The sequence below is a fragment of the Microcaecilia unicolor genome, chromosome 7 (genome assembly GCF_901765095.1).
Source record: "Microcaecilia unicolor chromosome 7, aMicUni1.1, whole genome shotgun sequence".
NCBI lineage: Eukaryota > Metazoa > Chordata > Amphibia > Gymnophiona > Siphonopidae > Microcaecilia > Microcaecilia unicolor.
The window spans coordinates 72,281,439-72,297,970 of NC_044037.1; positions in this window are offsets into that span (position 1 = coordinate 72,281,439).

A 16,532-nucleotide genomic window follows, 5' to 3' on the forward strand; every position below is an offset into this window, starting at 1 on the left:
AACTAATAGGCTTTCCAGGATGAAAGAAATGATTTCTCTTTGACATAAGTGTTTGTAGACGTCAAAGATTAACTAAATCCTCAAGTTATCTATATTTGGGGTTTGGGGGCTACCACTGCATGCTCTGCTATGGTCTTCAATCAACAGCCTTGGCCTGGAAAATGTAACTTATTCCCAGTGTTAGCTCCATTCAGGGTTCTCCCACGCATAGAGGCTCACATTTACACGTTAAAATGTTATTTTGTTTTACTAGAGCATATTGGGTCAATGAATGAATTCACTTCAAACTCATTAATCAGTACTTTTATTTCTCAAGTTACACTTGGAGGTGTATTTTCAAACACTTAGACTTACAAAGTTACATAATAGTAACCTATGGAACTTTGTAAGTCTAAGTGCTTTGAAAATGAACCTCCACATCTGATAAGCTAAGAATTTCAATTCTAAAGGAAATTAGTTTACCCAAGTTTTACATTTTGAGTGCAATGCAGGAACATTACTGCAAGCTACTAAGACTAAAGAATGCATTACTATAGATACAATTACACCAACTAAAACTCTGCATATTTGTCATAAAGTTTTATTGGACTACTTGCCCTTTGGTGAGAGGATGGAGAGATTAACTCTCTCTCTTATTCAACAGTCTTGTTAAAATGAATAACATGGCCTTGAAAAGCCAGCTAAAATACCAAATGAGAGGAAAAGAACATCATGGCTGATTTTACTTAAGGCAACACAGTGTTACAGAAAAGTCAGAGAAATAAAAATATACTACTCTATCCATAAAGCCTGACACTCCCACCTCTCTATCATCTGGATTTGTATCCTTTTTTTTTCTCTCTCTAACAGTGGACCAAAATAACTCTGCCTCAGAGAAATTCCACTAGATTAATTGCCTAGAGATGAGTTATTCATCATACCTTTCCAGGTTCACCTATATCATGAAACAGTTCCAAACTACTTTCAATCATTTCACTGACACACTTTGCAATCTAATTTCTACATTTAATGAAGCTGAATGTCTTAACTGAGACTTCAGTGTACCAAGAACTCCCCCACATCATGTCTAGATGGGGACAGTTTCTCTAACTCGGTATCATGGAAGAGTATATTATGGGAAAAATGCATTATGTCTGTAAAGATCAAACAAAAGAAATTAGACATAAAAACTGCAGTTTTCTGAGCGAGGATGATTTCACCCTTATTTCTTTTTTCAGGGTCATAACTTATTTCTAGCATACTGTAGCTATAACAATATGATTAATGGAATTAATAGAGACAGTTCTTTGTATTTTTGTATGACGTGCACATTTGCAGCACATCTGTTGTTATTCTTTTTTATCATCATTTTTATGAAGATTAGTAAATGTGCAATGTGCATTTAATATATTCAAGGCACTGTAGTGCAAATGGACCAGGACCATGAGCTTAACTCACTGTGAACCTCATCATCGTAAGCAGAGGAACTTTCTTATAGAAGTCAAAGCTGAATTAGAAGCACCTGAATACCCAAGAACTAACTGTCAAGAAGCTTCTGGTAGAGCAGAGTCTGGTACGGCCAAATGAAATCGGCCCAAGAGCGGGATCAGCTTCTTTTATCATGGATTTCCTGCAGAAAACTGTGAATTTATTTTCATTAGTTACCCATTAAGAAAACAAGCTTCATTCCAGTTCATTAAAGAGCAAACTTTTTTATTGTCTGTATATAGTATGTAAAGATATACAAAAATATATAAATTATACATACATATACATATATAAATATATATATATAGATATCATTAACTTCTTGTTTTACAAACAAGAAAAATTAAATATATTAATCTTAATATTCAGACATACTTTTCTTGGCTTTTTCTAATCAATGTGTGGGATTGAAAGGGACACAGTGGTGGTTATTTTACAGCTCTGTTTGTGTTTTGGATGTCTGAAAACCAGCATTTACACATCCACAATGCCTGGACATCCAAATTCCAATTGTATAAAGCCAGGATATGGAATCTAAAAATGCAGTACATCTATATGGCAAGGGACATGGCCTGGGAGTGTTGTAGGTGGGGCTAGGGAGGGATCAAAATATGGATGTCCAGCTCTGATTTCAGAATGGGAAGGGATGTCCAAGCCGATGTCCAAAATGTTGGATGTCCATATTTAGATCTGGTACTTGGTACGTCCAGGTTACCAACTGAGCAGTTCTCCACTGGAGGGAGTAAGGGAAGTCACAGTAGGTATTTTTCTGTCCACTGAGGGCTCACAATTTTAAAAAAATAGAAAAGGAAGAAAAGAAAATTACAAGGAGCTACAATGGGATCTCAACTGGCATCCTCTGGTTCTCGGCCCTGATTCTCAGGCTACTGTTTTAACTATTAGGTTACTTCTCGAATGAATACCCAAGGGGCCTGTTTATAATATGGACAATCCTCTGCTGCCACAAAGATGTCCATGTCTTTTGTTTTGCCTCGTTCATAGTATGTCGGCAGATTCGGTCCTAAAATATATGAGAAATATACTAACTTGGACGTCCTTATACTGACTGGGATGTCCTTTCTAAAATCTGCCTCTGTTTAAAAACATCCGGGCCAATATTCAAAGGGACTTATATATGCAGAGGGCACCTAGGTTAATTGAACAGGGAGGCTCAATTGACCCTTTTTTTACAAAGGCAGATAGTTGCCTATCCTGCTTATAATCGAAAGAGAAAAACGCCTATATTGCGACCCAAATCGGGAGATGGGCGTCTTTCTCCCGTGGGTGCCCAAATCGGTATAATCGAAAGCCGATTTTGGGCATTTCCAACTGCAATCCGTCGTGGAAATGGGTAAAGTTGTCGGGGGCATGTCGGAGGCGTGGTGAAGGCGGAACTGGGGCGTGGTTATCGGCCGAGGAGAGATGGGCGTCTTTTACCGCGATTTTGGGTCACTTTTTTTGGACCCTTTTTTTTCACAAACAAGTGCCAAAAAAGTGCCCCAACTGCCCAGATGACCACTGGAGGGAATCGGGGATGACCTCCCCAGACTCCCCCAGTGGTCACTAACCCCCTCCCACCAAAAAAACCCCACTTTAAAAACTTTTTTCCCAGCCTGTATGCCAGCCTCAAATGCCGTACCCACCTCCATGACAGCAGAATATGTTCTATCCTCTGACAGCCTTTCCCTGGTTCTGATGTGGCACTCGGGTGAGTGTGACACCTTTTCTGTTATGCGCAGAGCAGAATCACATCAGCAATGCATTGTGGTGGGTGTAGGGTATTGGGCTCTGTAATTCCACTAGCTTGTGGCAAATGCTCATGATGTTGGTAGTTGATAGGCTGTACTCCCATGCTGGGTCAGAGGGTGTCCAGTTTTGTTTCCGGTAGTCCATGAGGTAGTGGCCATTTTTATAAGCCAGTTGTAGATCCCTTTCATGTGTTAGCCATGTTACAGAACTAAGTTCTTACCTTGAATGTGGCTGAAAGAGGGCATTGTACAGCATTCTGCCAGCTCGGACCTACTGCTAATCTCAGTACCAGGGAGACTCTTTGCCAGTGGGGCACAACCTGTGATCTGCAGTTAACTGTGAGTAAGCGTGCCAATTCCAATAAAGGATGTTTTCGGAGAGATTAGTCTTCAGGTGTCAACTGGTATGCCAAAGTTATACAGCAGCAACAACTCCTACAGGCCTGTGTGTATGCAGGTCCCTGGAGCACTTTTAGTGGGCACCGCAGTGCACTTAAGGCAGGCGGACCCAGGCCCATCCCCCCTACCTGTAACACTTGTGCTGGTAAATGGGAGGTCTCCAAAACCCTCTGTACCCACATGTAGGTGCCCCCTTCACCCCTAAGAGCTATGGTAGTGTTGTACATTTGTGGGTAGTGGGTTTTGGGGGAAGGGGGTTGGTAAGGGAGCTATGCATGTGGGAGCTGTTTCTGAAGTCCACCGCACTGACCTCTAGGGTGCTCAGTTGGTGTCCTGGTATATCAGGGGGGCCAGTGTACTATGAATCCTGGCCCCTCCCATGACCAAATGGCTCGGATTAGGACGTTTTTGAGCTGGGTGTTTTTAGTTTCCATTATCGCTAAAAAAAACAAACGCCCAGCTCAAAAACGTCCATTTTTTCGAAAATATGGTCTGTCCCGCCTCTTCACGTACCCATTTTCGGACATAGACACCCATGGAGATAGGCGTTCACGTTCGATTATGCCCCTCTGTGTGTCCCACAGAAAGGTGGTATACCAAGTTCATGACCCTTGACCCTTTATATAATACTAGTGTAAATCCAGGATCAATAGCATCTACATTGAAGGTGCCGACATACTTGCATTACACAGATATAAATGTTCACAGAGTATGGAAGTATGTGAGTAGATTAACATAGGGGCCTTTTAATAAGCTGCGGTAAGCACTAACACGTGCTTACCGCAGGTTAAAATGCACTACCATGGGGCGCGCTCAGGCATCCAGCAATAAGTTTTGCATGTGTACATGCTACTCACACACTAAAAAATAAAATTTGTTTTTTTTAGTGCTGGGGGCATGTTTGGAGGCAGAGAGTGAGCGCAGCTATGCTAATCGGTTAGTGCTTGGGCATTGTCAAACGCTAACTAGCAAAGGATTAGCACATGAGCCCTTACCGCCTACAAAATAGGTCGGGTAAGTGCTCACGCGGTAGTGACCACATGCTAATGGGAAAATTAGCGTGTGGCCATTATTGCAGAAATAAGAAAATCGGCCATTTACCGGCAGTGCTAAATATGGCTTTAGCGAGTGCAAAAGACCCGTGCTGGGGATAGTGCAGGCCACTTGTTAGTGCTGCTTAGTACAAGGGTCCCTTATTTTATAAATATGTACTTTGTGACTCTGCCTGTGCTCTACACAGACCACGCCTTCAGCAACAGCTACAGTAAAATATGCACATTCATGTCAATGAGCATGCTCTTACAATTGGCCTAATTTTAAGGGCAGGATTTGGGTGTGCTTAAGACCTGGATGTTTTTCACCCATAATGGAACAAAACAAAAACGTTGAGGACAAAAACTAAGGCGTTTTAAGCTAGACCTTTTTTTAATAATGACTAAGCCACAAAAAAGTGCCCTAAATTACCAGATGACCACTGCAGGAATAAAGGAAAGAAGCCCCCTTACTCCCCAGTGGTCACTGACCCCCTCCCTCCCACCCACCCACCCCAAAACATAAAAGAAAGCTTCTATGACAGCCTCAGATTCTATAGCCAGTCCTATTAGAGAAGCAAGCAGGTCCCTGGAGTAGTCTAGTGGGCAGTGCAGTGCATTATGGAGAAGGGGATCCAGGTCTATAATCCACTCTAACTGTCATACTTGTGGTGAAAAGTGTGAGCCCTCCAAAACCCACAAAAATCCTACTGTACCCAGATATAGGTGACACCTGCAGCTATAAGGGCTATTGTAGTGTCGTACAGTTGGGTACAGTAGATTTTTGGTGGGTTTTGGAGAGCTCACTATCAAACATATAAATGACAAGTGACCGACTCACCCGCAAATGTGCAATAGAGACTTCCCTTTCTGTCCCGCCCTCGCGTCAAGACGTGATGACTTCAGAGGGCGGAACAGAGAGGGAAACGGAGGATGCTGCCACTGCCGCTGGAGCCTGGAGACGAAGCAACATCACCGGCGCACCAACATCCACCCCCCCATCCCCGACATCACCGCTCCCGCCCCCCTCCTTATTGGGCCCCCTGCACTGACATGACAGCGCCTCTCACCTCCATGTGGAAGTGCTACAGGCAGCAGCAGAGCGATCTGCTGCTGCCTGCAGCACTTTCACACGGAGGTGAGAGGCGCTCTCATGTCAGTACATGGGGCCCGATATGGAGGGGGGCGGGAGCGGCGGCTAGGAGGGTAGCTGGACATGGGGGGAGGGCAGGGGGAAGAGAGGAGGGTTGCTGGACATGGAGAGAGAGCAGGGGGGAGAGGAGGGTTGCTGGACATGGGGAAAGGGCAGGGGAGAGAGCGGGGGGAGGCCAAGGGAAAGAGGAGGGTTGCTGGATATGGGGGGAGGGCAGGGGAGAGAGGAGGGTCGGTGGACGGGGTGAGGCCAGGGGAGACAGGAGGGCTGCTGGACATGGGGGGGAGGGCAGGGGAGAGAGCAGGGTTGCTGGGCATGGATGGAGGTAAGAATTATTACATTTTGCAAAACACAAATCTCGCCCGTTTTAACGGGCTTAACGGCTAGTACAATATAAGGTAGCAATGGTGAGATAAGTACCTGGAAACTTTTAGGTGAAGGCCACTGAGGTGCCCCCTAGAGTGCCCCACTGCTCTCTAGGGATGTCTGTGTGGCTAGTCTACTAAGAATGCTGGCTCCTCCTACATCCCAATGGCTTGATTTTGTGCATTTATCATTTGGGCAGGGTTTTCTTTTCTGAAAATGGACTAAAAAAATAAACACACAGAGCACAAAAACATCTAGCAAGTGGCCATTTTCGGGGAAAAAAAAGATGTTTTCTGTTTTGAAAATGGCTATATTTGCTATTCAAATTCTGCCAAAGTAACAAAAAGCTTTGGGAGCAACTCCGCTCAATTATGTGAAATAACAGCTCAAAAATAGCGGAAAAAGGCAATAAGTTGTGGGATATGAATATTGATCATGGAGGGGGAGAGGACCTCAGACTCGTGCCACTTTCTGATCAATAAGATCATAACAATATAGTCACGTTAATGTAATCACTGGTCCTCTAACACCAACCTCCTCCTGAATGTTTCATACATGCGCTTCTAGCATCCAATGCCTATAAATACCATATGTCACAGCTAAATAACAAAAACCACAGTTACTTAGCTTGTTTGCTGCTTTGATTACGGGCCTCCCCAACGGTCCCGTTTTGCCAACTGCGGCTTCATCAGGGAAACAGAACCCAGCAACACCAAACTGTGGTATAAACCTAAAGGCAAACGCAAACAACATCCACTTATTCATAAATCTCACCAATTTAAATTATCAGACCCCAAGATCTCAGCATACCAACTCACCCAGCACCACAAATCTTACCCAGCAAGCTGTTAGTGATGTAAAGGAAAACGCGCCAACACTACCCACAATTCAGCGGTGATTTAAATCTTACCGTGGCGGAAACGTCACGAACAGCTGATGGTGAACAATATAGATAGAGAAGCATCACATCCGGTACGAAGCACTCCCACTCAAAACATTAAAGAACCAACACATGCAGTACACGTCGTACAAATCTATCAACGATATACCCCACCATTTGATTACACTCACACCATACTCATATTTCAAACATATATTGGAACGTTATAAATTTCAGCTCAACCACGCAACCCGATGCACACATACCTTCAAATATTGAACATTATAAAAATTTCAATATTGAACATTATAGATTTTTCAAACGCAGGGTGAAGTGTTGTTCGAGCGCACAACCAGATATCAACACACCTTCATGCCAAAGAACTTTATTGTTCTTCTAATATTAATGTATCCTCTCATGTGAAAAACCCTCCATTATATAATTACCAGACAACGAAACTCAAGCCTGAACTGGATAAAACCTAACTCTCTATACTCGACTACCAAGGTCTACTCTACCACGAATAAACTTTAACGCAATATCACTTTATCTCTTATACCGAATATAAACTCTTTATACTTTTTTTTAATTTAATAATTAATTTTTACATCCATATACATAGATTTAGAAATATCAGAATTAAACTTAAAGGTAAAAAGAAAACAATACTTACAACCTTTTGGTTAAAGTATAAAATAATAGGTTTACATTTGTCCCCAATAATGGGATCAAGATACTAGGAAATATTACAATCAATAAGCAAAAAAGATATATTATAACGGAAGGAGCAGCTCGAATTTCTACAGCCAACGTTCTCTAATTAGGGAAGCGAAACTGCAGGTGGACTAACAGTTTCCTTTGATGAGATAAATTGTGATAGTTTCAGAGGGGAAAATATATATAATTATTCGCTTCATAAGTTATGAAGCATTTGCAAGGAAATTTTAGCAGGAAAGTTGCACCCATATTAAGTACTCTGGTTTTATACAACAGAAATTCTTTCCTTCTTTTTTGAGTGCTTCTTGCCAAATCTGGAAAAATTTGGATTTTTTGCCCCCAAAATAAGTCATTTAAATGGCGAAAATAAAGTCTTAAAATGTTATTTCTGTCCAATTCAAGAGCGAAAGAAACAACGTCATTCTCTCTGTAACTGTCTCCAGAGAGTTTTCAAGAAACTCAGTTAGATTTAAATCAGGAGTAACCTGTGGTTGTATTTTTTGATCTTTCGCAGTCCCTGAGATGTATTGAGTCCTCGTTATGGGGGGATAAGCCTCCATAGGAATCCCCAATATCTCATTAAAATATTTTTTTAACATGTCCATAGCTGGAATTAAGGGAGATTTAGGAAATTTCAAAAACCTAAGGTTATTCCTCCTTCCGTTATTCTCCAAATATTCTATTTTTCTTTCTTGAATTTCTTTGTCCTTTATCATAGTCTCTGTTAAATTCTTCAGTTGTTTAACATCATCTTCAACACCCCCTAATTTTTGTTTATGTTCCTGAAATTCTGTAGACAGATTTTGAGAAGTCTGTTTTAATTCCTTAATTTCGCCAGTCATTGCAACATTCATCTGTAGTAACATTTTGTTCACCTGCTGGATAGCGTCCCATAATGCTTCCATTGTCACCCGCATAGGTCTTACCGAATCTCCGCTCTCACCGCGAGCAGTAGGGGCAGCGACCAGGGGCGTATCTGCGTGGGGCCTCAGGGGCCTGGGCCCCCGCAGATTTCGCCCTGGACCCCCCTACCGCTGCCAACCCTCCCCCTCCGTTGCTCGCCTACCTTCGCTGGCGGGGGACCCCAACCCCCGCCAGCCGAGGTCCGCGTCCTCCTGCCGCTGCCGGCTGCCTTTGGTCCTTTAATTCTTCCATTGAAGCAGTGGCGCCGACGAAAGTTTCTTTTGAGTCTGACGTCGCTGCACGTTGTACGTGCAGGACGTCAGACTCAGAAATTGTTTCTGAGTCTGACGTCCTGCACGTACAACGTGCAACGTGCAGCGACGTCAGATTCAAAAGAAACTTTTTCGTCGGCGCCAGCTTCAATGGAAGAATGAAAGGACCAAAGGCAGCCGGCAGCGGCAGGAGGACGCGGACCTCGGCTGGCGGGGGTTGGGGTCCCCCGCCAGCGAAGGTAGGCGAGCAACGGAGGGGGAGGGTTAGCAATGGCAGCGGCTGGGGGGAGGGGGATCGGCAATGGCGGCGGCGGCGGCGGGCGGCGGCGGGGGGGGGGGGGCTATAATGTGCCCCCCCTCTCTGGCCCTGGCCCCCCCTACCGCCGCAGTTCAGATACGCCCCTGGCAGCGACCCGCGTCTGACCCTGCAAAGTTGTTCCGCTCACCGAGGCAAGCATGCTGGAAGGTCCTCTGTCCATAACAGCCATAAACTCAAGCTGCTGTGGCACCTCCAGCAGCAGTATACCTCCGGGTTGTGGAGGAGGGGTGAAATCGGGAGGACTTAGCGTCGCTCCCTCAGCGCTGCGCTCAGCCCCTTGCTGAGTCGAGCCCGTCGAGGTAGGCGTCCCTGTACCCAGAGTCCCAACTCCGAAGCTCTCGAGGGTTGTCTGCCGCGAGATGGGGGTCGACATCGAGGCCACGGAGGTAAGGGCCTGAGTTTTCCCCTTTCTCTTCCCCATCTCAAAAAACAAAGAGAGAACTTCTGTTGGCAGTACAGGAACTCTTTGTACTTGACTGCTTAATCATCTATGTCAATCATGATCGTTAATGTAATACCACTTGTATCTCTCACTCCGGAAATGGCGATCGCCATGACGGAACAATGTAAGCCACATTGAGCCTGCAAATAGGTGGGAAAATGTGGGATACAAATGCAACAAATAAATAAATAAAATAAATAATTGGGGCAGTGAGCAGGTGTGCTAATGAGAACTCACAGATGATGGAAACCTGCAAAGCAGAAGGACTAAAGCTCATTTGATTATTTTTTTAGTATGAATACAGACTGTGAAAATGACGTCTCACGATCCTTCAAACAGGAGGTATAAGAAAGGTTACCACAGAAATAATTGGCTTGCGGCAGCCAGCATTCATAGGGGCCGTTTTACTAAGTGGCAGTAAGCACTAACGTGTGCTTATTCCACAATAAAAAGGCACTACTTTGGAATGCGTTCAGGCATCCTGCAGTAGTTCTGGGATCAACACGCAACAATACTGCACTAAAAATTATAAAATATTTTTTTAGCACGGGGGAGTGTTTGGACATGGAGTAGGTGTGCCCTGTGCTAATCAGTAGAACAGGTAAGTTGCCACACACTGCCTGATTAGCACAAGATTAGAATGGAACAGAAGCCCCTACCTTCTACAAAATAGGGGGCTCTAAGGGCTCCCATGCTACTGGCCAGTGCTAATTAGGAAATTCATGCATGGCCATTAATGGAAAAAAAGAAATTGCGGTCATTTTACAGCCACGCTAAAAGTGGCCGCAGCGCACATGAAACCCACATGCTATCATTTATCGTTTATTTATTTACTAGACCGTTACTTATTACAAAGTAAATCAGAATGGTTTACAATTAAATATAACATTAGAAACAATTAAAATACGCATACTCTGAAATCGATATATGATAGGAAAGCACAGCAAACCATCCAAACAAAGAATATACAATTATTAAAAACATTCACACGTATGTCCTGGCTATAACATAGTTCAATAACAACAATAAGTAACATAATCCCCCCCCCCCTTTTTTTATCCCACTTTGTTCTAAACAATATTTCCAAATGATTCTTGAACAAAATCTGTTTTAAGAATTTTACAGAAATGAGTATAAGAATCCTCAAGCCTAAGTTCTTTGGGAAGGCAGTTCCAAAGTGTTGGAGCCAAGAAAAAAAAATGCAGATGTTCGAGTTGACTCCCATCTAGCTTTAGACGGAGGCGGAATTACCAGTCTATTATCTGTTAATGAGCGAAGTGTCCGAGTTGACGTATAGGGTATAATAAGATTAAACAGATATGAAGGACTAGATACATGAAAAGCTTTGTGTGTCAATATTAAAATTTAAAATTTTATCCTAGCTTCTATTGGAAGCCAGTGCAAATGGTATAGCAGTGGGGTAATTCTATCATATTTTGAGGTTCTACAAATAATATGAGCTGCTGTATTTTGAATCATTTGTAGTCGTTTTAAATTAAGTTTTGATAAACCTGCGTAAGCTAAATGTGATATAATGTACGCATGAGTTATTGTACATAATGATGGTTTATTTAAGGAGTTTCTAATTGAACGTAGCTTACGCAGTTGATGAAAAGATTTCCTTGTTACGTCAGATATTTGCTCATTGAAGGACAAGGAAGAATCAATAATAATACCTAAATATCTGAAAGACTTTACTGTCGGTATTTGTTTACCAAACAGAATAGGTGTTGGAGAAGGAATGGGCCCAAGACCCGTTATCCATGAAGTTATTGTCTTATCTGGATTTAGTTCTAATTTATGTTTTGTGAGCCAATCTGCCACCTTGTCAAGACAGGCCACTTTTTAGTATACCTTAGTAAAAGATCCCCAAAGTGAAGTCACTTTTTTGATCCTTCAATGTCGGCTCTTCTTATCACTGCAAAGCAGAATTCACAAAACGCTGGATTGTTCACCCACTAATAGGGAAGATGAGTCGGATGTAGACCGTAGAGAGACAGGTTAGTTTTATCCTATGGATGATGCGTATTTTTTTGCCATATTAGCCTCATTAGTGGATTAAAAATATTTTTAAATACTGCTCTTATTGTAGCAGTGATTAAATCCAATTCATAGAAATTGCTTAGAAGAATGAGGAGCTGCGCCTGGAATACAGAAGGACTCATGGTTGTGCATATGCTCATGTTATTAAATCTCTGTCAACATTCAGGCCAAAGAAGTGCAGCAGCAGGAACTTAATGAACAGCTGTTCTTTGACAGATAAAGAGCAATGGAGGTACAGAAAGAGCAATGGGGAGAGATAACTATTACACAAATAAGAGCTAGGAAAAATAGTTTACTAAGTGCAAACCTTCAAAAGTCCATCAAACTAACAGAACGGCACCAATATGATCTCAATTATCAATGTCCATAAATGGATCAAGTGCCCAACATGTTTTGGCACAAGGCCTGCATCAGGGGACTTAATTTTAAACTCTATTGATGCTCAGTAGGAACAGTCAAAGGGATAACTGACAAACTGGACAGAAAACCTAGAGAAAAAGGCAGTACATTTTTTCTAGTGAAAAAGGTGCCAGGCCATCCTTTTGGGGTGGGGTGATCACTGAGGGACCCACCCCACAATAGCCAGGGCCCCCTGCAATCAGTCACAGAGTCTATGACAAGGCAGAATTGATGTGTAGAGCCTGAGCACTTTCATTAAAACTTGGGGTTCGTGAGTCAATTTTAGCAGACAATGGAAAAGGTGCCGGTACTCAGTACCCCTAAGTACCCCCTCAAAAAAAGCCCTAGAAAAAGGTAACGGGTAAAAAGTGAGGTTCACATTGAATAAAATAAAAACATAGGCACCCTTTTACTAAGGCGTGGTAGGCACTAACATGTGCGTACCACGTGGCAAAATGCACTGCCGTGGGTTGTGCTGAGGCATCCCATAGTAGTGTGCCCCAGTGACGTAGCTACAGGTGGGCCTGGGTGGGCCATTCTTGCCTCAGAACCACCATCTAGTGGCCCACAAAGCACCTCATTGGTGGTGCCTCACTCCCCCCCCTCTCTCTCTCTCTCTCTCTCTCTCTCTCTCTCTCTTTCTCTCCCTCTTACTCATGGTGGTTGCCCATCTGTCTCTGAACCCCCCGCCCTCATCTACCTTTGAGCCATCGCCGGCAGCAATTCCTTTAAGCAACCTGCGCCAGTCCTGCAGGTTTCTCTCTACCACGTCCTGCCCTCGATGACATTACTTCCTATTTATTCACTGACAGGGACGTGGTAGAGGGCTGGTGCAGGTTGTTTACTGGAATCGCTGCTGGCAACAGCTTGGAGGTAGACTGGGGAGAAAGAAAGGAGCAGATGCTGGGGGGAGGAGAGAGGGAAGCAAATGCTGGGCGGAGGGGGAGAAAGAAGATGATAGCGTGGGCAGAGGGAAAGGTTTTAAAAAACACTTTATATGTACAGAGGTGGGGGTGGGAAAGGCCCACCCAAGTTAACTAAGGGCCCACCCAAAATGGTAGGTCTGGCTACGCTCCTGGTGTACCCATCAACGCACGCTAATCCTGTGCTGAAAAATATTGTTTATTTTTCAGCATGGGAGGCGTGGCTATGGACAGAGAGTAGGTGTGCCCTGCACTAATTGGGTATCACAGGAACATTGCCACGTACTGTCCGATTACCATGAGGTTAGTGCGGGAGCCCTTAGCACCAACAAAATAGGTGTCACGGTATGAACACATGCTAATTGGTAAATTACCACATGGTCATTAAAGAAATATATGGAGAAGTGGCCATTTTACCACTAACTCTATCACTAATAGTCTTCTTAAATATATATATTTTTGCTAAATATATATTGTACTAAAAGTGGCCACAGTGCATGGAGAACCCACACGCAGACAACAGCACCGTCCACTTTTTAGTGTGGCTTGGTGAAAGGGCTCCTTAATAAATGTTTAAAAAATTAATAAATAGGAGTCCATAAAAAGAACTTAAGAAAGGATACAAAACCAAACTATGGGCCCTGTTTACTAAGATGTGCTAGTGTTTTTAGCGTGCACTAAAAATTAGCACATGCTAATGCTAGAGACACCTATATATTCCTATGGGTGTCTCTAATTTTTAGCCTATAGCATGGCTTAGTAAATAGGGCCCTATAAATAATGTATAAAACCTAATGGTAAAAGAAGATGGACAACCTCCTAAGAAAACTCTCATAAAGATTTCTGGACAAAATACAGATAAAAAAATAAATAATAATAGTGAAGTATTTGAATGATTATACCATCCCATATGCTTCAAAATCTGTCTCCAGTACTGAAGAATCATCACTACAGTGGCGTAGCAAGGGCGGGGTGGTGGGGGCGGTCCGTCCCGGGTGTCAACGGGTGGGGGGTGCTCTGCTGGCGAGTCCCTACCAGCTCCATCCACCCAGCAGCTGTGTGGTGCGGCGCCTCGTGTCTGCGCTGCTGTAAGAGAAGAAAATTGCCTCGTCGGCCCTTCCCTCACTCTGTCCAGCCCTCGAGGAAATAGGACGTTACATCAGAGGGCGGGACACAGTGATGGAAGGGCCGACAAGGCAATTTTCTTCTTTTACAGCATTTCAGAGTCGCGCAAGGCGCCGGGTGGACGAAGCTGGTAGACAGGTGGGGACTGGGTTGTGTGGGGTGCCGTGTCGCCGTGTCATGCCGGAGGGGGTGCCATGTTGCCCTGCAGCTGGGGGGGGGGGGGTGCACGCAGCAGTGATCCGCCCTGGGTGGCAGTGAACCACAGAATGCCACGTAATAAATATTACAGATGGCCAGTCACAAAAATTATCATTTCATGTCGTTTCCTGTGTCATTTCCAGAACGTTCATTTTGTTTGTTTTCTCTGGGCTCTAGGTCAAAGAGTATGCACTCTTTGGGCCTCTTTTACTAAACCATGCTAACGATTCCCATGTGGCAAATGTGACGCATTTGATGTGCTTGGAATCGCTAGCACAGTTTAGTAAAAGAGGCCCTTTGTAAAGACCGCACAGTTTTTTCCTATAGTTCGCACATGCATAATTGTTTATTCATGCATGCACTATCCAGAAAAAAGTGTGCACTATCATCGATGAATGAAGAAACCCAAAGGGCTAGATTTTTTAAATGGCACCTACAAAATCAGCACCGACCCCCCCCCCCCCCCCCCCCCACACACACACACACACATAAGCTGTGTTCTATAAGCTGTGCCTAAAGTTTGGTGCAGTTAATAGAACAACGCTTAAGTGGTTTCTGTTTATTATCACTAATTTTGTTCATAAATATGTTTGGCAGTTTTGCCACTTGAATTTGTAATTATTCATATATTTTATGTAATCATCTACTACTTATTGTATCTTCTACAAAAATCATAAATAAAATATTTTTTAAAAAAGTCTTGGAGTAGGTGGTAATGTCCTATTGTGGATTAAGAACCAGTTAAAAGAAAAAAGAAAGTAGGATTAAATGGTCAGTATTCTCAATGACGAAGGATAAATAGTGGGTTCTCCAGGGATCTGTGCTGAGACCACTGCTTTTTAACACATTTACAAATGACCAGGAAACAGGAATAATGAGGTGATCAAATTTGCTGATGACGTGGTTATTCAAAGTTGTTAAATCGCAAGTACTACTACTACTACTACTATTTAGCATTTCTATAGCGCTACAAGGCATACGCAGTGCTGCACAAACATAGAAGAAAGACAGTCCCTGCTCAAAGAGCTTACAATCTAATAGACAAAAAATAAATAAAGTAAGCAAATGAAATCAATTAATGTGAACGGGAAGGAAGAGAGGAGGGTAGGTGGAGGCGAGTGGTTACAAGTGGTTACGAGTCAAAAGCAATGTTAAAGAGGTGGGCTTTCAGTCTAGATTTAAAGGTGGCCAAGGATGGGGCAAGACGTAGGGGCTCAGGAAGTTTATTCCAGGCGTAGGGTGCAGCGAGACAGAAGGCGCGAAGTCTGGAGTTGGCAGTAGTGGAGAAGGCAACAGATAAGAAGGATTTATCCATGGAGCAGAGTGCACGGGAAGGGGTGTAGGGAAGGACGAGTGTGGAGAGATACTGGGGAGCAGCAGAGTGAATACATTTATAGGTTAGTAGAAGAAGTTTGAACAGGATGCGAAAACGGATAGGGAGCCAGTGAAGGGTCTTGAGGAGAGGGGTAGTATGAGTAAAGCGACCCTGGCGGAAGATGAGACGGGCAGCAGAGTTTTGAACCGACTGGAGAGGGGAGAGGTGACTAAGTGGGAGGCCAGCAAGAAGCAGATTGCAGTAGTCTAAACGAGAGGTGACAAGGGTGTGGATGAGGGTTTTGGTAGAGTGCTCGGAAAGAAAGGGGCGGATTTTACGGATGTTGTAAAGAAAGAAACAACAGGTCTTGGCGGTCTGCTGGATATGAGCAGAGAAGGAGAGCGAGAGTCAAAGATGACCCCAAGGTTTTGAGCTGAGGAGACAGGGAGAATGAGAGAGCCATCAACAGAAATAGAAAATGGGGGGAGCGGGGAGGTGGGTTTGAGGGGGAAAATGAGAAGCTCGGTTTTGGTCATATTTAATTTCAGGTGGCGTTGAGACATCCAGGCAGCAATGTCAGACAAGCACGCTGAAACTTTGGTTTGGATGCAAAGTGAGATATCAGGGGTAGAAAGGTAGATTTGGGAGTCATCAGCATAGAGATGGTAGGAAAAGCCATGGGATGAGATTAATGAACCAAGGGAAGAAGTGTAGATAGAGGACCTTATGAGACCGGGCATCCAAATGGCAGATTACATTTAAGGTGAACAAGTGCAAAGTGATGCATGTGGGAAAGAGTAACTCAAAACTATAGCTACATGGTGCAAGGTCC